A 7,188-nucleotide genomic window follows, 5' to 3' on the forward strand; every position below is an offset into this window, starting at 1 on the left:
TGGATCGAGAAAGAGTGGTCGGCTTCAAGCTAGACCAAATATCGTGAGGCAAAGGGAACAACATGTATATGATATTGTGGCGGATCGTCTGATATGATCTTTGTGTGCGTATAGGAGTTGACATGTCTTGCTAGAGGCCACTGTCTACTATTGGGCCGAGTAAGAGTACTCGGGCCATGTCTATTCGCATGTGAGCTCATAGGGTCACACACTTAAGGGAAAGAAGTCTGATAAAGATGAGATCCGAATTAGACTGGGCTTAGGTGCACTAATGGACCTTTTAGCCCAAAAGGTGGGGCCCAAGGCAGCCCACCTAAGGGGCTATATAAACAGAAGGGGGTGCCTAAAAACCCTAACCCTTGCTACTATTCACACACATGAACAGTACCAGTGAATAGTAGCCCCCTCCCTATTCCTCCTCCTCGTGCAACGACCCTAGTTCGTTCTCGTGGATCTAGCAATCCGGACTGTGAAGCTTCTTCCCATACGTGTGGACTTCGTGGAGGTGCTGCGCTTGCTGCACAAGGACGAGCCGTTCGTGAGGTGGTTCACGCAACTGCACTGCCGGCTTCCATCTGCACTACACCGACGCGCTACAGAAGTTCCGCAACCGCGCGTCTAGTGGTAATCCCGTGATCTATAACTGCAGTAATCCTGGTTTATGCGGTAGAAAATTTTTGTTTTTGCTACTCCATATTCCTACAGTGGTATCAGAGCCAGTGCTGTCTCGTTATAGATTCGGATATGTGCATATGGAGATATGCGTAGTTTCAGATCGATCTATGACCTAGTTTCGTAAACTAGCTGCGAAGGTTGTGCAAAGACATACTCCTACCGGTCGGTTTTCCGCCATCGGAGTTAAGTGATGCACATAAACCTGGTCGCTGCGGTTGGAGATCAATGTGATTGGTCGAATCGAAACTTAGGGCATAAGCCAGATGCATGAGATGCATAGGGCAGTAGATTGGATCTACTGCGAATTCCGTTTTGTTGCAAAAGCGTGTTTTACAGTAAAATAATCATAACTTTTGCATACGAACTCGGATTTAGGCGAACTTTATATCAATTTGTATCTATAGAAAAATTAGACTTGGTTCAGAACAGTAATAGTGTTTCCGCAAAATTTAGATTTGCGAAATTCGGCCCAAAAGATAGAGTTTTTGGCGTTTTAAGTTCGGACGTCGGAATCGCATAACTCTGTTTTGCAGGTTTTGTGATCGGTATGGTCTCTATGTGTATGTGATGCATGTGTCTAATTGTTTCATGACCTGCGTATCGTGATTATGACAATTCGGCCAGAGCCATATGAATTGTTGCATTTGATGTAATGGCCTGCGTGCCAACCTGTGATGATCCAAGTCGTGAATGTAATTTTATTTACTAGCTATTAGGTGTAATAGCAAGTTCTAGTTCTGTGAGTTTTCATCACATGAAGGATGGTGCACATGTAGATGGAGATGGAGATCAACATGGTGAACAAGTTCCATGAAGATGGAGATCTACATGGCGAACAAGTTCTATGGAGATGGAGATCACCAGAAGAACAAGGGCCATACTGATTCACAATTATGTGCTTGCCGTTCTTGATGTTTTACTACTACGTGTGTCATAATAGAAGTAGAACGATCCCTCAAAAACTTCGAGCTATCATGCCCTACCAACTAAACCTTGCACTGTCACATATCTTGTACGATTGGTGGTGGGTCTATAAAATTAGGGCGCCACTGGTTTTTCTTGACTAGACAGGCTGTATCTGATACATGCACGCATAAAGGGTTGGTTAGCTTGACAAGATCATCTTAACGGTTAAGGACTTAGGGGCATAAAGGTTGGGAGCGAGACATGGATATGTCACCCAACAACAAAAGTCATATGTGATATGATTAGCAAAGAGTTGCTTACCGATCTATCTAGTCTTCTAGCGATGATGCTAAAGCTCACTAGTTGACTTGATAGTTGTTGGTCTTGAATCGCTAAGAATCAATAGAGGGATATTGATTTTAGTGGGAGTAAATTCTATTAATTGCTTAATATCATTTACTCCATCATGAATACGTTTGTCTTAGCATTTTGCATTATTATTTTGTTGTAGATCATGGTCCGCAATAACACCCAATCCTTTTCATTGCGTTCGGTCCTTGAGAAGGACAAACAGAATGGGACTAACTATGTGGATTGGATCCGCAACCTGAGAATTGTTCTCAGGGCAGAGAAAAAGGAAGATGTTCTAGATACCCCATTACCAGAAGAGCCTGCTGATGATGCACATGCTGAGGAAAAGACTGCTTACAGAAAGGCTTGTGACAACAACCTTGAAGTAAGCTGCCTTATGCTCGCTTGCATGGAACCTGACATACAGATGCAGTTCGAGACAAACCATGAGGCACACGATATGATCGTGGCGCTTCAGGACATGTTTCAAACTCAGGTCAGGACTGAAAGGTTCGATGTGTCCAAGGCCTTTGTCGAGAGCAAGCTGGCAGAAGGCGCTGCAGTGGGTCCGCATGTAATCAAGATGGTTGGTTACACACAGAGGTTGGAGAAGTTGGGCTTCCCACTTGGCCAATAGTTGGCCACTAATTTCATTCTCGCCTCTTTACCGCCAAGCTATGGGAACTTCATATCGAACTACCATATGCATGGGGCTGAAAAGGGCCTGACTGAATTGTGTGGAATGCTCAAGACAGCAGAGAGTGACATCAAGAAGAGCACAAGCGGCGACCATGTGATGGCTGTCTAGAACAAGCCTGCTTTCAAGAAGAAAGATTCTTCTTGGAAGAAGAAGGGCAAGGCTAAGGTTGCGAACCCTAAGACAAACCCTGCACCCAAGGCTAAATCTGGACCAGCTGCAGATAATGAGTGCTTTCATTGTCACGAGAAGGGACACTGGAAGAGGAATTTTGATACTCTCTTGGTAGCTGTTGTTATAGGCGAATTCAGCCAAAGGTAAACACTCAACCCATTTCTGGCTGTAGCTGGTCCATCGGTTTGAGGATGATAAGCCGAGCTGCGAATGAGTTGAGTACCAAGAGCTACATGCAACTGTTCCAAAAAATGTGCAACAAATTGTGAGCCCCTGTCAGATATAATGGTCTTAGGAATACCATGAAGACTCACAATCCGGACAATGTACAACTCGGCGTACTGGTGAGATTTATACCCTGTCTTGACTGGAATAAAATGAGCGGATTTAGTGAGGCGATCCACTACAACCCAAATGGAGTCGTATCCCTTTGCAGTCTTGGGAAGTCCGCCAACAAAATCTGTACTAATATCTTCCCATTTTTCTGACGCAATAGTCAGTGGCTGTAGACCAGCTGGCCTCAAGTGGCTCGCTTTAACCCTTTTACAAATATCACACTCAGACACATATTGGGTGATTTTCCGCTTCATTCTCGTCCACCACAACCGCTGTCTGAGGTCGTGATACATTTTGTTGTTACCAGGATGGATGGAATATCTAGAGAGATGAGCCTCATCAAGAATCCGCTTCCAAAGCTCCAAATCTTTAGGTACCACTAACCGATTCTTGAACCATAGAACCCCCTCACTGTCTTGATGAAAGCATTGAACCTGAGGATCATTCTCACCGAGCCATTGTCTGATCTTATCCATGCCCACATTATTTTTCTGAGCAGCAATAATTTGATCCCGAAGTATTGGAGTGAGGGTAATATTAGCAAGCGTGTCTTCAGATACAATAGCCAAATTTAACTTCTCCATTTTCTGGCATAAGGTTGCATGCACCGCTGTAGCTGAGATGCAACTGCAACTGGCTTTGCGACTCAATGCATCGGCAACAACATTTGCCTTGCCCGGGTGTAATGAATCTCCAGGTCATAATCCTTAATTAACTCTAATCATCGTCTCTGGCGCAAATTCAGCTCACTCTGAGTAAAATATATTTGAGACTCTTGTGGTCTGAATATATATGAATAGGATTACCCAGAAGATAATGCCGCCAGATTTTTAATGCATGGACCACTGCTGCTAGCTCCAAGTCATGAGTAGCATGATTCTCCTCATGCCGCCTGAGAGCTCGTGAAGCATAAGCAATCACTCGCTGATCTTGCATAAGGACGCAACCAAGTCCTGTGCCTATTGCATCACATTAAATGTCAAAGGCCGAGTAATATCGGCTAAACCAAAACAGGGATGAGGGCGCAGCCAAAACTCGTACCTGATGCACCACAATAAACATCAAAAGGACGAGTAATGTCCGGCTGAGCCAAAACAGGGGCCGACGTCAATAGCTTTCTCAGGGTCTGAAAGGCCCGCTCGCATTTGTCGTCCCATATAAACATCATCCCTTTCTTGAGCAATTCAGTCATCGGCTTAGGAATTTTTGAGAAGTCCGGTACAAACCGACGATAGTAACCTGCTAGCCCAAGGAAACTCCGGATCTCTGGAACGGAGGTAGGAGCCTTCCAATTCAAGACATCCTGAATCTTGCTAGGATCAACAGAAATCCCCTTGTCTGAGATGATGTGGCCCAGGAACTGGACTTTCTTGAGCCAGAAATCACATTTGCCGAATTTGGCATACAGCTTGTGTTCCAGCAGGCGCTGAAGCACAATGTGGAGATGCTCTGCATGCTCTTCTTCGTTCTTGGAATATATAAGAATGTCGTCAATGAAAATCACGACAAACTTATCTAGCTCAGGCATGAACACTGAGTTCATGAGATACATGAAATGAGCAGGGGCATTTGTTAGCCCGAAGGACATGACCAGATATTCATAAAGCCCGTATCTGGTGGAGAAGGCCATCTTGGGAATATCCTCAGCTCTAATCTTTATCTTATAATAACCAGAGCGGAGATCAAATTTTGAAAATACCCGGGCCCCGAATAGCTGATCAAACAGGATGTCAATCCGGGGAAGCGGGTATTTATTATTGATGGTGACGGCATTTAAAAGTCTATAGTCCACACACAACCTGAGGCTTTGATCTTTCTTCTTAACGAAGAGTGCAGGATAGCCCCAAGGCAACGTGCTAGGACGGATATAGCCTTTATCGAGCAATTCTTGCAACTGTTTCTTTAATTCCGCCAGCTCATTGGGTGGCATCCGATAGGGTCTTCTAGAAATCGGTGCGGTGCCAGGTTGTAACTCAATGACGAATTCAACATTACGATCTGGGGGCATACTGGGTAAATCATTCGGAAATACATCCGGGTACTCACGTACTACTGGTATGTCAACCAGGCTCTCGACCTCAACTTGGTTCAGAGTAAGTGTCGAGGGCACATGTTCCCTCAGAGTTAAGGTCATAGAATCATGAACAGATGGTTTTATGTGCACAAAATATGCATTAGTGTCTAAAAGAACTCCTTGTTCCTTCATCCAGTTCCTGCCAAGTATAATATCCACTTTTTGAGTTGGGAGTACTATAAGATGCACGATAAATCCTTTTCCTTGTATCTGGAGAGGCACTCGCCTGACAATTTGGTTGGTAATCAATTGTCCCCTGGGCGAATGGATATTATATGGACTCGGTATGTTTTCTATTTTCAATCCCAGCCTGATGGCACACTCCTTGCTAATGAATGTATGAGATGCCCCAGAGTCAAATAATATTGTAACCGGGTGATCGCTAACTGAGAACGTACCCGCCATCACTAGAGCTCCCTCTGGGATACTCTCCAGGGTAGTGTACTGCACCTGCCCTGGCTTAAAGTGAGCTTCCTTGCCCTTCTGGTTCTGTTGACTTGACTGCTGGCCATGCTTGGGTGGCATCTGACGGTCACGTGCAAAGTGACCGATCTGCCCACAGTTGTAGCATGGATACAAATTGGGACACGCCCCCTACTGCGGCACCCAGACTTTCTGCTCAATCTGCTGAGGAACAGGAGGTCTGACAGTCCCCTGTGCCTTTGTGTACTGAGGTGCTTGATAGCTCCACTTCTGCTGTGGCTGGTGTTGAAAAGGGGCTCGCTGTGGGCCCGACTGCACCAGACGGAACCTCTGAGGAGCACTGCTAGAAGATCCCCCTGCCGGTGCCTTTCTCTTCTTCTCCACCTTGGGAGCTAGATGGGCATCCTCCTGAATGATAGCCCCATTGACTAGCTCACTGAAAGTGTCAAACTTGATCATGGCCAGGCAGTCTTGGAGCTTGCTGCTAAGCCCCTGCCGGAAACACGCCTGTTTCTTTTCATCAGTATCCACGTGATAACCAGCGTACTGAGACAGTGTGTTGAAGGCTTGGGCATACTGCATCACACTATTATTACCCTGCTTCAGGGCTAAAAACTCCGTGAGTTTCCTTCTGATCACCCCTGCAGGGATGTGATGCACCTTGAATGCTTCTCTAAATTGTGCCCAGGTGAACCGGGTACCTTCAGGGAACATGGCCACGTGATTGTCCCACCAGGTACGTGCGGGACCCCTGAGCTGCTGGGCTGCAAATCCTGCCTTGTCCCCATCATTGTAAGGGTGCAGAGTGAACTTGGACTCAATGGTCCGGAGCCAGCTATCTTCTTCCAGTGGCTCATCTGCTTTGTGGAACAGTGGTGGTTGAGTGCTAAGAAACTGCTCATATCCGGGGACAGCGGGCTGTTGGTGATGTTCATGCCACTGCGCTCTGCCCTGCTCCACAATCTCCCGAAGGAGTGCCGTATGCTCGTCTCGTCCGGTGAGCATGGCCGCAATGGCCTGGGCCAAATCAGGAGGGTTCGGGGGTGCTGCCATTCTGCATTCAACCATGATTGGATTAGTTACATTTTTTTGATTACATACAAATAATCATGACCGCAACTAATATCCGAATCATGGAAGAAATCGCAGGAAACAAATCATTTGAACACAACTGAGAGACCTCTGTCTGCGCTCAACCGGTCAGACCGGTCTGCATGGCCTGCATGGCACTGTAACCGGCCCAACGTAGAGCAACCGGTCAGACCGGTGTCAAGAACCTGTCAGACCGGTCGCCACCCAGAAACTAAACTTCACTTCTAAACTTAGGTGACAACCCTTAAACTAATTCCATACATGCAAATAAAAATAATGGATGCCATGATGCATAATGTGCAACAGAAGTTTTCAAATGCAAAAGAAAAATATACAACAACATGATGCATGAGCGCCTTACGTTAATCTATCACCAACACTGAACACTTACTCACAACTCTAGCAAAAACTATATAGGGCTATTACAAGTAATCTCACCCACACTATTAAATGACTTTCA

Source organism: Panicum virgatum, chromosome 1K (genome assembly GCF_016808335.1).
Source record: "Panicum virgatum strain AP13 chromosome 1K, P.virgatum_v5, whole genome shotgun sequence".
In the NCBI taxonomy this organism is placed as follows: Eukaryota; Viridiplantae; Streptophyta; class Magnoliopsida; order Poales; family Poaceae; genus Panicum; species Panicum virgatum.